This window comes from Zingiber officinale, chromosome 1A (assembly GCF_018446385.1).
Source record: "Zingiber officinale cultivar Zhangliang chromosome 1A, Zo_v1.1, whole genome shotgun sequence".
NCBI classification, from domain to species: Eukaryota; Viridiplantae; Streptophyta; class Magnoliopsida; order Zingiberales; family Zingiberaceae; genus Zingiber; species Zingiber officinale.
The window spans coordinates 125,881,822-125,897,472 of record NC_055987.1 but is presented as its reverse complement, the minus strand read 5'-3'; positions in this window follow the sequence as shown (position 1 = coordinate 125,897,472).

The window sequence follows — 15,651 nt, the reverse complement described above, 5'->3', positions numbered from 1 at the left end:
TTTTCACTCATGACAACTGTTTATATCTCTTATTCAAATGATTAACATCTCAAACCTCGATATATACCCACATGACTATCCAAGTATAATATCTACAACTCACATAGCTGGAAGCATATATATATATATATATATATATAATCATGTAGGATGATAAGTAGCCCACATGATTAAAATAAAAATACAATGAAAGATAATAACAATAGACAACCTAACTACACGACTCACTCAAGTAGCCAAAGTCGCCGATATATATTTCAATAATCTTAACCATGAAAAAATATCTGAAACTATATATCAAAAGATAGGAGATCCATCAATAAGTTTCATGGATCGGATCAACTAACTACAAGCAGACTTTTTTTTTTTTTTTTGTTAAACCTTATCATCTAGGATAATGGTGTCAACTCTTCTTTTGAAGCATAGTTCATGAATATATGAGAATATCAAGAGGGAAAATTATACGCCAGTTTTTGAAGGTAATGAAAACTTCCATTTAATTACATGATAATAGAGAATTTAGAATAATGCAATTCCAATCCAACAACAGCCAAACATTTATCCAATGCAATATAGAAATGACACCTAATTCATTGGCATTGGATGGCCATTAACTCGTACCATTATTGTATCAGGACTCATCAACCCAGCTACAGCTTGAACAGCTTTTCTTGCATCCTTGGCATTTAAGAGAGTTCCAACCTGCATACAAAATGTAGAAATGGTTGCCTTAAGCAGAAGCAAATAATTAATTGTAATTATATTATTAACCAATCAATAATACATTTTAAATAATCATCAAAATAGAGCAACTTCATATATGATTTTTACATAATATGATAGTGAAAATCATGTGTACGTGCCGTCAATTGTTATCATTATTTACAATTAATAGGATATCTCATAATCCACCAAGATGAGAGATCAGCTGACTCATTAGTTTTGCTCAGTCGAACTACTATTCCAAAATGCTTTAGACAGAGTTAATGGTAGCTACCCATCAATTAAAGCTTATACACTCCCATTTTTGGCTCACAGTTCACCATGTAAAATGAACGTAAGAAGTGACGATCCCCTCTCCTCAATTAAGGATTAGTTTGCTTATGAAGGATAAAATTCCAACCCAAAATCATCCCTAATTGATCTATGCAAAATCTTACGAAGCATTATCTTGGAGCAGCTAAAAGAATTCTACACTATTTGAACGGTTTAAAAAAGAATTTTATAATATTTTACATGATTTATAAAATTATTTAATATGATATTAAAAATAAAATAAATATATGATCAATGAAGGATAAGCACTCTAATTCCCTTATATAAAAACAAGGGAGACATATAAAATTATGTAAACTATATGAGTATTAAACTAATGAGTCATGTTAGAACCCCGTGGTAGTTTTGATGTGATCAACCAGGTTAAATTAGGTCCTATTGTGTTTAACCCTTGTGTCTAAGTGTGCAGGAACTTAGGAATACAAGAAGTCGAGCGGAAGACGCAGCTAGCGAGAAGGGAGCCGACGAACATGGTTCATCCGAGAGACGAGGTGCTACTGAAGAGTACACCGGCGGACGAGAAGGACGTGTGCGACGCTCCAAGGGACGAGAAGCCAGAGCGGAAGCATGCTCGAGGAGAAGACCGAAAAATGAGTTCGGGTGAGCCCTATTTCGGATGGTCGCGATCACCCAGGCGATCAGAGCAGCAGAAGAGCGAAAGGAGACTGGAATTGTTGCTGGAGGCCCCTGGAGCTAGGGGTGTAAACAAATCGAATCGAGCTGAATATGCAGAAAAATTTAAGGCTCGAAATAGATATATTCGAGTTTGAGCTCGATTCGAAGCTCGAAAAATTCAAAATATTTTGTTCGAGTTTGTTTCGAATTAGGGCTCGAGTTCGAGTTCGGCTCGAAATATTCGAACATGTTCGCGAACTATTCGAATTATTGCTCGAAAATAAGTTCGAAAGACTCGAAATTTATTTATTTAATATATATTTAAATTATATTAATAAATATTAAAGCTCGCGAGCGACTCAAACAATATAATTTGGGCTCGAGTTCGGCTCGAAAAAAAGTTCGAACATGTTCGAGTTCGGCTCGAATTCGATAAATTCGAATACGAATCGAATATTTTTTGAGCCGGCTCGAAAAGCTCGCAAGCCGGCTCGATTCATTTGAAGTCCTACCTGGAGCTATAAAAAGGCCCCTGGAGTTAGAAAATAGATAACAACTTTAGTATCAACTTTTGTAATCATTTCCTAGCAACTGTCTGAGTTTTTTAACGAGTGTAAGAAACTTCTCCGCCTTCAACGAAGGAGGTTTTTATTGCGTCTTCACTTGCCTTGGATTAACAACCATCTAGGTTGTAACCAAGTAAACCTTGTGTCTCTTCTTTCTAGCTAGTTGTTATTTTAATTTATCATTATTGTTGCTTTTAATTAGAGTTAAAAGAACGAGAAAGATATTGTTTTCTTTTTCAGGTTATTCACATCTCTCTCTTACCGATCTCTAAGGGTCCCAACAAGTGATATCAGAGTCAGGACGCCTCAGAAGGACTAACTGCCAATTGAAGCAATGAGATGATGGCCAGTGCAAGCATTCACCCACAAAAATTCGAGGGAGACTTAACGCAATGGAAACGTCGGATGGAGGTGTTCTTTAAAATGGATTTTGAAATTTTGTTAATCATGAAATATGGTTTTGCAGTTTCGAAAGACAAAGAAGAATATAAGTGAATGAAGAAGAAGCAAGCTGACTTCGTGGCGAATGGTAGAATTCCATCTACTTAGTGTCCTTCCGCCCTAGGAAGTCAATCGAATCAATAGCTACGACTCCATCAAAGAGCTATGAGAGAAGTTCCTGGAACTCCATGAAGGCACTTCTAAAGTAAAATTGGTAAGGCGAGACATCCTCCGAACCCAGCTGACAAACCTACGAATGAACAATGGAGAAAAGGTAGCACAACTCCAAGCACGGATCAAAGAGCTCATCACTCAGCTCAACAATCTCAGAAAAACAGTAACAAACCGAGATTCAATTCGGTACGCGTTCAACGCCTTCCCGAGAACTCCAGAGTGGTCATTTTTAGTAGATGCATTCTACATCTCTAAGGACTTCGAGGTAAGTACACTAGAGAATTTATTTTCTACCTTTGAATTTCACGAAACTCGATGTGCAGATTCAAAAGAAATTGAAAAGTCGAACAACGATCTTGTCTTGAAAGACAAGATGGAAGATCCTGATTCCGAAGCGTCAATCGACGAAGATGAAGCGGCGCTACTAGTAAGAAAGTTTAATAAATTTATTAAAACTAATAAATTTAAATCGCAGTCAAGAAAATATTATCGGAACAAAAGGGAGGTTTGATGTTACAACTGCAACGAAGAAGGTCACATCAAGGATGATTGTCCAAAATTGAAGAACATGTACAAGGAGAAAGACAAAGGCAACAGACCAAAGTAATAATAACTTGAAGGTCACATGGGACGAATCATCATTCTCTGAGTCCAAGATCGAGGCATTCTCCGTACTAGCCCTAATGGCAAGCCATCAAGAAGATGAAAACAGCTCAGAAATGAGCATCGACATTGGGGGAGAATCCTCAGAGGAAGCTGCGACGAAGGGAGAGCGTCAGATCACGAGGTAAGTGAGATCGTGCACTATCTCCCGAACAGTCTTTTAATTTTATCAAAATACTTTCTAAAAATTTGTGCAAATTAGAAAAAGAAAATACTAACTTAAAATTAAACTTAGCAAATTCATGTCCCTTAGAAATGTATGATAATTTGAAATTAGAAAACGATAAATTAAAAACTCAAGTCAAAAGTTTGAAGAATGACCATGTATGCTTGAATTTGAATAATTGTCAAAAAAACCAAAATCTATAAAATATGGTAGACTAAACTGATATATTAGACATCACCAGGGGTAGGAATATTCCTAAAAATTATGTACCCCCCCCCCCCCCCCCCCCCTCCCATTTTTAATTAACTAGTAGGTAGGAACTTATATTGGGTTCCAAAAACATACTTAGAGTAAAATTCTTTTTAAAAGGGTTGAATGCAAGAAAGAAAATTAAATATTAATTTCTTTAAAAGACTTTGTCTAAAAAAGTGGTTGTTGCTCCAATATCTATGAAAGTTTAGTGTCTCACCACAGCTTGGAAGCCAATTATTGAAACAAATATTTAATTGACTAACTGTTAAAACGATTTACTATTATAATTTGTTAACAAGTTAGATTTTTTTTTACAAAATATTTTTTTCGTTTTTATAAAGTATGGATTTATGAAAATTTTTAACCATTCTATTTACTATTTTATTAAGTACCCCTCAAAATTAATTTCAAAATATTCTAATTTCTTATGTTATTTTTCCTATTTTTTAATATGATCAAAGGAGAAGGAATATGTACAAGTAGGAGATTTTAAAATTTTGGAGATTTTAGGGTGAGATTTTAAAATTTTGAATTTTACAACATTATGCTTAATGTTCCTAAAATGTTATTATTGTAATTTCTTTACAATACTTTATTGCATTATTTTTACTCTAACTTGAACCTGGGTTGATGCACATCAAAAAGGGGGAGATTGTTGAAACCCCGTGGTAGTTTTGATGTGATCAACCAGATTAAGTTAGGTCCTATTGTATTTGACCCTTATGTCTAAGTGTGCAAGAGCTTAGGAACACAAGAAGTCAAGTGGAAGACGCAACTAACGAGAACGATGACATGAGAAGGAAGTCAACGGGCTCGGTGCATTCGAGGGACGAGATGCTGCGAAAGAGTACACAGGTGGACGAAAAGGATGTGTGCGATGTTCCGAGGGACGAGAAGTCAGAGCAGAAGCCTACTCGAGGAGAAGATCGCAAAATGGGTCCGGGTGAGCCCTATTTCCGATGGTCGCGATCACCTAGACGATCGGAGCAGTAGAAGAGTGAAAGGATGTCGGAATTGCTACTGGAGGAGCCTTCAAAGTGAATTGAAGGCACCTCCACACCTTCACCGTGGAAGGCACCTTCGATGAACAGTATGAAGGCGCCTTCCAGTCCTATGAAAGGCGCCTTCGATCAGGATAATTTTACCGTTGCCAAGGGATAAAGCTTTATCCCTTGGCGCTTCACTGGAGGCGCCTTCTAGCTTGTTGGAGGCGCCTTCCACCCACAGATAGAGTTTCCCAAGAGCTATAAAAACGCTCCTGGAGCTAGGAAATAGATAACAACTTTAGTATCAACTCTTGTAATCATTTCCTAGCAACTGTTTGAGATTTTCAATGAGTGTAAGAGGCTTCTTGACCTTCATCAAAGGAGATTTTTATTATGCCTTCACTTGCCTTGGATTAACAACCATCTAAATTATAACCAAGTAAACCTTGTGCCTCTTCTTTATAGTCGTTATTTTAATTTATCATTATTATTACTTTTAATTAGAGTTGAAAGAACGAGAAAGGTATTGTTTTCTTTTTCAGGTTATTCACATATCTCTCTTACCGCCCTCCAAGGATCCCAACAAGTCTTACAATGAAATTTTGAAAAAAAAAGTAATAGAAAAAAAGATTAAGAAAAGAGACTATGATGACTAAAAATCAATTTGGATTTATACCTGGAAAGTCGATAATAGAAGATATACATCTTCTTAGATAATTAATTGAAAACTATCGGGAGCAAAAATAAGATCTATAGAAGATATTCATTAACTTAAAAAAAACTTATGATAAGAGTCCTAAGAGAAATTATATGGAGAATTCTAGAAAAGAGAGGTGTTAGCGTAGCATATATTGAACTAATTAAGGATATGTATGAGGATGTAATGACTAGAGAAAACACTTCAGGCAGAATAGCTGAAGCATTTCCAATAAAGATAGAGTTATATCAAGAATCAGCTCTAAGCCCCTATCTCTTTATACTAATTATGAACGAACTCACTGCACACATTTAAGACACAGTGTTGTGGTATATGTTGTTTATAGATAATATTATTTTGGTAGATCAAACATGAGAAAGAGTAAACGCTAAACTAGAATCTTGGCGAGAAACACTAGAAGAGAAAGGTTTTAGGTTTAGTAGAATAAAGACAAAATATATAGAATTTAAGTTTAGTAAAATTAGGCATAATGAGACAATTGTTAAAATAAGAGATGATGAGTTATCTGGAACTGAGAGCTTTAGATATTTAGGATCATTTTTGTAAAATGATGGAGAGATTGAGAGAGATGTCTTACATAAAATATAAACAAGACGGTTAAAATAGAGGAGAGTGTCGGGTGTTTTATGTGACTGTAAAGTACTTTTAAAACTTAAAGAAAATTCTACAAAACTACACTTATACCTATTATGTTATATGTAACTGAATGTTAAGCTATAACTCGAGCACATGAGTAGAAGATGAGAGTTATAGAGATGAGGATATTAAGATGGATGTGTAGACATACGAGAATTTACAGAATAAGAAATGAGAGCATTAGAGAGAAAGTTGGAGTTGCATCTATTGAGGAAAAACTTTAAGAGACATGTTTAAGATAGTACGGGCATGTACTTAGACGACCAATAAATACTCCAGTTAGGCCATGTGAAACTATGACAAGTACAAATATCAAACGAGGAAGAGGAATACTAAAAAAGACTTGGTTACCAACAATAAAATAAGATAAATTTATTTAAGTATAGATAATAATATAGTAGGAGATAAAGTTCAATGGCATAAAAGGATCCATATAGCCGACCCTACCTAGTGGGATAAGGCTTGGTGTTGTTGTTGTTGTTGTATTGCTGGAACCGTGAATTTTTTTATCATTGTAATTGTTGGCTTGCTATTACAAAAAATAATAGTTGCATCTTTTTGTTGTCGGTGAAGATCTATAAGTAATTTTCTAACCCAAATTGCTTGACATGCTGTTAAAGTTGCTACTACATATTCTGCTTCTGAGAGGATAAGGTTATAGTAGCTTGCTTTTTTGAACTCCATGAAATTGCTCCCGATTCAAGATTAAAAATACTAGTTGAGGTACTCTTTCGATAATCCACTGAACTTGCCTAATTACTATCAGTGAATCAACAAAGATTAAATTTTGAAACTCTAGTATACCAAATTCCATAATTCATAGTTCTAGTAATATAGCATAAAATCCTTTTAGCTTCTCCAAGATGATACTTTATAGGATTTTACATAAACTTGGAAATTACACCGATAGAAAAAGATGCAACTATTATTTTAGGTTATTTTAGGATTAAAAATACTCACTCACACTCACTCTCTCTCTCTCTCTCTCGACGAGCTCGATGGCACTGATCTAGGGTTAGCTCGTGAGCCAAAGTCCATTCTCTCTCTCTCTCTTTCTCTCTGTCGACGAGATCAACCACACCGATCTAGGATTTAGCTCACGAGCCAAAGCCCTTTCTCACTCTCTCCAAGCTCACCGACACCGATTAGGGTTTAACTCGCGAGCCCATGGTCGGTAGGGATGGCACTGGAGACTCCTCTCGAGGACAATGATAAGACCACACTGATAGCTTATATAACAAAACTAGAAACCGAGGTGATTCCTCTCACTCTTTTGTCTTGACTTGTACACTAGGTTTCTGACGAATAACAATATTTCCTAGAGATTGAATAATTTAATAAGTTTGGAGTTAGGTTATTACCTTTCTATCACTGTTTCATGTTTTCAAGTTGTCTATTTTCTTTTATGAGAACACCCTGAATAAGCTGCCGATCAATTCATTTCCATTTGCAATTTGATCATCTTGGTTGAATCAGATTAAATTCATATATAACTGTAGGATACCATAACCTAACAAAATAATACATATGAAAAATGTCTTTTGATTTGAGAATAATGTGTCAATCTAAAGTTCCGTCCACAGTTTGTCTAAAGCAGATAATGAATTTACATGATAACTAAGAGGACTCTATTGTCACTAATATGAATTAGTTCAATAAGAAATTTTAGATTGTTTGTATCAGTACCTCAAAATAGTTTTGATGTGATCAATCAAGTCAGGTTAGGTCCTGTTATGGTTTAACTCTTGTGTCTAAGTGTACAGGAACTTAGGGAAGTCGAGCGAAAGACGCAACTAGCGAGAAAGGACGGCACGGGAGAGAGTCGACGGGCTCGGTGTGTCCGAGGGACGAGGTGCTGAGGAAGAGTATGTAGGTAGATGAGAAGGAGGCGCGCGACGTTTTCGAGGGACAAAAAGCTGGAGCGAAAGGTTGTTCGAGAAGGTCGGAAAATGGATTTGGGTGAGCCTTATCCCGGATGGTCGAAATTACCCAAGTGAGCAGAACCAAAGCGGAAGACCCGGACCCAAGCGAGCAGAACCAGAACAGAGGACCCGGACTAAAAAGACAACTAGAAGTTGACTTTACTGGTTCGGGCGCCCGGACCTAGTCCAGGTGCTTGGATCTCCGGGTACCCGAAACCCTTCCGAGCACCTGGACCAGCAATTTTATCCAAACACAACATGGCACATTCTGTTATTACAGGGATAAAAGTTTATCCCCTTTCAGTCACCTGGAACCCTTCCAGGTTCCCTGACCAGGGTTATAAATACAACCCTGATTCCAGAAGGTTAGAACAACACTTGTAATTGATTCCTCTTTAGTTTTGTTCTGTAATTGTTGTGTTTTAACTGTTGTAAGAGACTTCTCCGCCTAAAGGAGATTGTTAGTGAGTTTCAACTTCCTTGGATTAGCAATCCCCTAATTACAAACCAAGTAACCCTTTTATATCTCTTCTTTTTCAGTCTCTTTTTTTTTGTATGTAAGTGTTAGACTAATAAAGCTATAAAATTTGAGAAGAGATTTTGTTTGTTTTTATTGTGCAAGCTATTCACCCCCTTTAGCTGATTGCCAAGGGACCAACAAGTGGTATTAGAGCCCAACAGCTTCAGGAGGACTAACCGTCGAACGAAGCATAAGAGATGGTCGGACCGAGCATCAACCCATCGAAGTTCGAGGGGGAATTCGCAAGTTGGAAGAAAAAGATAGAGGTATTCTTTAAGACAAATTCCGATTTACTTTTAATAATGAATTTTGGTTTTGTAGCACCTGAAGATAAAAAAGAATACCAATGAACGAAGGAGCAAGCCGACTTGGTGGCAAACGACAAAGTACAGTTCCATCTGTTGTGCGTTTTATCACCACAAGAAGTCAACCGGATCAGAGCCTACAAGTCTGCTAAGGAGCTGTGGGAGAAATTTCTGGAACTACACGAAGGAACCTCTGAGGCAAAACTCAAGAGACAGGATCTGCTCAGGAACCATATCAGCAACATCAAATTAGAAGAAGGAGAAACCATTGCACACTTCACTCAAGAATAAAGGAACTCATCACCGGACTCACGAATCTCAGAGAAAAGGTAAGCAACCGAGATTCGTTAAGGTACGCGCTGAACATATTTCCTACGACTACTGAATGGGTATCATTAGTAGATGTTTATTATATATCTAAGGATATAGAATTAAGTACTTTAGAAGAATTATTTTCAACATTTGAAGCCCATAAAATAAGATGTGCATATTTGAAGGAGTCAAAGCACAACATTGCCTTAAAGGCAAAAATGGATGAACAAGATTCTGAATTTTCTCTCGATGACGACGAAATGACACTCATGGTAAGAAAATTTAAAATTTTATTTAAAACTAAAAAAATTTAATCAAGCGTAGAGTACAAGAAGAAAAAGAAAAGGAAGATGCTACCACTGCAATGAAGAAGGGCACGTGAAAGATAACTGTCCAAAATTGAAGAGCAAGGATAAGGACAAGGAAAACAACAAGAAGCCAGCTCAAATCGACAAGTATAGAAATCTAAAGGTAACGTGGGATGAAACGTTGTCCGAATCGGAGATAGAAGCTCTCGCCGGACTTGCGCTAGTGGCAAGTCACCATGAAGATGAAGCAAGCTCGTCCGAAATAAGCATCGAGAGCATCGATGAAGGGGAGCAATATTAGAAGAAAGCAGCACTTCAGGGGGAGTTTCAGATTACGGGATCGACAAGGTAAGTCAGGTATGGTCTCTTCCTCCTGACAACTTATTTTAGTTCATAAGAAGATCTCAACAAAATAAAAATAGAAAAATATTTGAAAGATCATGCATGCTCACATATTCAAAGTATGAGAAGATATAATTGTTAACTAATACTTTGAATGTCAAAATTTCTATTAGAAATTAATTAGAAGTTTATTTTTCTGAGAAAGATAACTTTATCATTTATTTGTAGGAAAATTTTTAAATTTTTCTGAATGTTAAATTGTTTATTATTTAGCAAAGTTTATTTTTCTTTGAAAGTATATCATATTCTCTATTAAAGGAAAATTTTCAAATTTTTTTAATGAATTATTACTCTATGTTTTTTCATACTTTTGAATTTAGAAATTATCTTGAGAGCTATTTCTCTCTATTCAATTTTTTTAAGCAATTTTTTTAAAGTTTTTTTTTTTAAAAAAAACTTTATAGATCTAGTTTTTTTTAGTGTTCCCTTAGACTTTTCACCACAAGAAGTCAACCGGATCAGAGCCTACGAGTCTGCTAAGGAGTTGTGGGAGAAATTCCTGGAACTACACGAAGGAACATCTGAGGCAAAACTCAAGAGACAGGATTTACTCAGGAACCATATCAGCAACATCAAATTAGAAGAAGGAGAAACCATTGCACACTTCACTCAAGAATAATGGAATTTATCACCAGACTCACGAATCTCAGAGAAAAGGTAAGCAACCGAGATTCGCTAAGGTGCGCGCTTAACATATTTCCTACGACTACTGAATGAGTATCATTAGTAGATGCTTATTATATATCTAAGGATATAGAATTAAGTACTTTAGAAGAATTATTTTCAACATTTGAAGCTCATAAAATAAGATGTGCATATTTGAAGGAGTCAAAGCACAACATTGCTTTAAAGGCAAAAATGGATGAACAAGATTCTGAATTTTCTCTCGATGACGACAAAATGACACTCATGGTAAGAAAATTAAAAAGTTATTTAAAACTAAAAAATTTAATCAAGTGTAGAGTACAAGAAGAAAAAGAAAAGGAAGATGCTACCACTGCAATGAAGAAGGACACATGAAAGATAGCTGTCCAAAATTGAAGAGCAAGGATAAGGACAAGGAAAAGAACAAGAAGCCAGCTCAAACTGACAAGTATAGAAATCTAAAGGTGACGTGGGATGAAACGTCGTCCGAATCGGAGATAGAAGCTCTCGTCGGACTTACGCTAGTGGCAAGTCACTAAGAAGATGAAGATGAAGCAAGCTCGCCCGAAATAAGCATCGAGAGCATCGATGAAGGGGGAGCAATATCAGAAGAAAGCAACACTTCAGGGGGAGCTTCAGATTACGGGATCGACAAGGTAAGTCAGGTACGGTCTCTTCCTCCTGACAACTTATTTTAGTTCATAAGAAGATCTCAACAAATAAAAATAGAAAATAAAAAATAAAAATAAAATATTTGAAAGATCATGCATGCTCACATATTCAAAGTATTAGAAGATACAATTGTTAACTAATGCTTTGAATGTCAAAATTTCTATTAGAAATTAATTAGAAGTTAATTTTTCTGAGAAATATAACTTTATCACTTTTGTAGGAAAAATTTTAAATTTTTCTGAATGTTAAATTTTTTTATTATTTAGCAAAGTTTATTTTTCTTTGAAAGTATATCATATTCTCTGTTAAAGGAAATTTTCCAAATTTTTTTAATGAATTATTACTCTATGTTTTTTTCATACTTTTGAATTTAGAAATTATCTTGAGAGCTATTTCTCTCTATTCAATTTTTTTAAGCAATTTTTTTAAAGTTTTTTTTTTTAAAAAAACTTTATAGATCTAGTTTTTTTTAGTGTTCCCTTAGACTTTTCAGTTTAGACTTTTTAAGTAGCATTTTAAAGTACCCAAGTTTTAATGTGATCAAAGGTGGAGTAGTGAAGATTAAGTCTAGGGGGAGGGTAGTCTAATTTTTTTATAATTTTTGTACTTGCAAATATTTATAACTATTATTTGTTTGTAATTTATCTTAACTTAACTTGGGGTTGCTCACATCAAAAAGGGGAGATTGTTAGTACCCCAAGGTAGTTTTGATGTGATCAACCAAGTCAGGTTACGTCTTGTTGTGGTTTAACTCTTGTGTCTAAGTGTGCAGGAACTTAGGAGCATAGGAAGTCGAGCAAAAGACGCAGCTAGCAAGAAGGGTGGCACGAGAGAGAGCCGACGAGCTCGGTGCGTCCGAGAGACGAGGTGCTGTGAAAGAGTACACGAGCAGATAAGAAGGAGGCGCACGACATTTCCAAGGGGCGAAAAGTCGGAGCGAAAGGTTGCTCGAGAAGGCTAGAAAATGGGTTCGGGTGAACCTTATTCCGGATGACTGAAATCATCCAAGTGAGCGGAACCGGAGTGGAATATCTGGACCCAAGCGAACAGAACCGGAGCCGAAGACTCGGACAAAAAAGTCAACTAGAAGTTGACTTTGCTGGTCCGGGCGCTCGGACCAGCAATTTTATCCAAATGCGGCGTGGCGTGTTCCGTTGTGATGGGAATAAAAGTTTATCCCCCTCCAGACACCTAGAACCCTTCAGGCACCTCGACCAGGACTATAAATACAGCTCTAGTTCCAGAAGATCAGAACAATACTTGTAATTGATTCCTCTTTAGTTTTGTTCTGTAATTGAGTGTTTCAACTATTGTAAGAGGCTTCTCCACCTGAAACAGTGAGCTTCAATTTCCTTGGATTAACAATCCCTTAATTGCAAATCAAATAATCCTTTTGTGTCTTTTCTTTTTCAATCTCTTTTTTTTTTATATGCAAGTGTTAGACTAATAAATCTGTAAAATTTTAAAAAATATTTTATTTATTTTTATTATATAGGTTATTCATCTCTCTTTAGTTGATCGCTAAGAAATCAACAATTTCTATATACTTTATTACTGTGGTACTTGCCCCCAGGGCGTAGCGCAGACGGATGGCGCATGGTATCTCTGGCGTAATGGCTGGGGGTCGATTCTCAAGAACTGACGACCTGAGATTTATCCCGCCATGTTCCTATGGTCTGTGTACCTGCATGAACATCCCTCTATATTCATGGGGCCGACACTAGGGAGGCCGCTAAGGTAACGGATCTACCTTTTTATTACTGCGGTACTTTTGTTTAGTATGTTAGAGTTCTTATTGGGTAAAATTGATTTGGTTTGTTCTTATTGGGTCTTTTTTCTCCACATGCCAGGATTTATAAATCCTAAATTGTTCGATATCTTAGTAAAAAATGCTAAATTATTTTTATTTAATACAACATAATATTTAGTGATCGAACATAAATTGGACCGCTAAAATAGTAATAAAAATTTAAATCATTAGTTATCGAATTTAAATTCAACCATTTTTTCCTAAATTCTAGATACAGGTTTTATTTATTTCATTTATTTGTCTTATTTAAAAAAAAAATAGTTGCCCTACTAAATAATATATTTAAAAGGTAATTTAAATATTTTCTAATTTAGAAACATTTTATTATTATTTATTCAAATTAATAACTATATTATTGATTCTGTCAGATAAGAAGGGTTGAGAGGAAGGCAAAGAGTGTGAGCAGCAAAGAATGAAAATAAAGTAATTTTATGTTTGAAAATTAATTTAACGATTGATTTTAAAATTTAATAGATTGCTAATTTAATGATCCATTTTAAAATTTATCATTAATTTACGATACGATGAAAAATTTAATCAGATTGGCAATTTAACGGTTAATTTTAATTGATAATGACCGAAAATTTAAACAATCTTTAATTTAACAATCAAAATTTATTATATTGTTAATTTATGACAAAATTTTTTATTAAATCGCTATGTAGCGATGAGTATTATTTTGATCGTTAATTATGACATTAATTCGGAGTTTAAATACGATCGTGAACTAGGACGTTAATCTGAATTGTCTTGTAGTGATTTTTTTTTGATAACTTAATTGTCTTCTCTTAATTAGCTATCAGATAAATCTAAAACTATGCTTATGCACACTTTCATGTGCTTCAGCTCGATAAATTCTCATGCTTTACTGATTTGGTAAAAACATGTCGGTCTCCAAATTTACAATCTTCTGTTTGTAAACTTGATCTATAAGGAAATGAAAGTCTAAGAAGCTAATTTGATCTCTTATTGTGAACTTAATCGGTAAGGAAATAGGAGTGATCATCAATATTCTTGCATCAAATTTGGAATCTGACCTTTTAAACTTTGTCTAGGCCCTTTGAATGGCGTCATCAATATATCTCTATCTTGAAGATGCTCCAAAGTAAGAAGTTTTTTATCGCTACATTATACCACGAAATATATGTTTTGAGAGAGTAAGGAACAATAGCCTGCAGGGGTATTCCCCAAGGGTCACATGGCTAAGAAAGTCTATAATTGAACTAGGATGGAAGGCAGGATCAATAAGGGTCGACTTCCTGCTGCATCCGATTCCCGAGTACGCCTAACTCTCGCTCGACTCTCGGCTACTCCTGATGTCGGACTTCAAACTCTCAGCTACGCCTGACTCCTAGCTAAGCCTGATCACCCGCTCTAGGGCGCCATCGATTTCGGGTGATCCTCAGACGAACAGTTGTGTACGCAGGCGTCATGACGAAAGTGAGGGAAATAAATGGGCAATGATGACCCTTTATGTTAGAGAACATGATAATGCCCATCAGTAATGGGGGAAATGTGGTAATGTTTGCAGATAATGTAGAGGATGTGGCAAAGTCATCCAGCCCTATAAAAAGTAGGTGAATTCCATGGAAAAAGTAAGCGCACATAACTTTTCAAACTCTAATTTCTAGCAATTACTTTATTCTTCATTGAGAGCTTACTGTTGGTGCAAGGAGCACCAGATGATAGAATCTGAGTTTAATTATGACAAAGGGTTTAAAAGTTAAGTTGTCTTATTATCTAACAAGTGTGGATAAACTTGCAGGAAAGTCCTAAGTGCTCTTAGGTAAAAGTCCTAGTGGATTCTAGGTAGGTGGAAAACCTTAGGGCGAGGTAACCCTAGGCCCTAGAGGGTTTGGTAACCCTAAGTTATGGAAACCCCTAGGAAGAGGTAACCCTAGGTCCTAGGGAGTGGTAATCCTAGGTTATGGAAAACCCTAGGGGGAGGTAACCCTAATTCTTAGGAGGTGGTAACCCTAGGTCATCAAAGTTTTGGTGGGTTGAGCACTTTGGGTGAAATCCTAGAGTCGAGGACTCTAGATGAAAATCCTGGTGGTCGCGAACCAAGTGAAAGTCTGGACGGGCCATGGAGCGAACGTCTGGCATGAAGACCTGAAGTATCAAGCGCTGAGCAAAAGTCCAGTCGGTTTGAGGATCGGTCTGGCAAAAGGTAACTCTCCTGAGTGGAGTAGGTGATGATGCGTTCCCCGTTGAGGAAAAACAAATGTCAGTTAGACCTAAGGTCTCCAGAGGGAATTCAAAAGTCATAAATGGGCAGTTCGAAGGCTATCAAAAGTTATATATTATTTTACTATTATTTGTTATTTGTCTAACTCTGTTTTGCAGGGGAACTAATATTTTATAGGTTGAAGTTTCGGCCATGATCGGTCGACCGAACCGAGGATCGATTCAGATTGGAACTTTAAGAGGTGACTAATCCAAGCTCCTTGATTAAATCGGTTCAGATTGGAACTTTAACTCA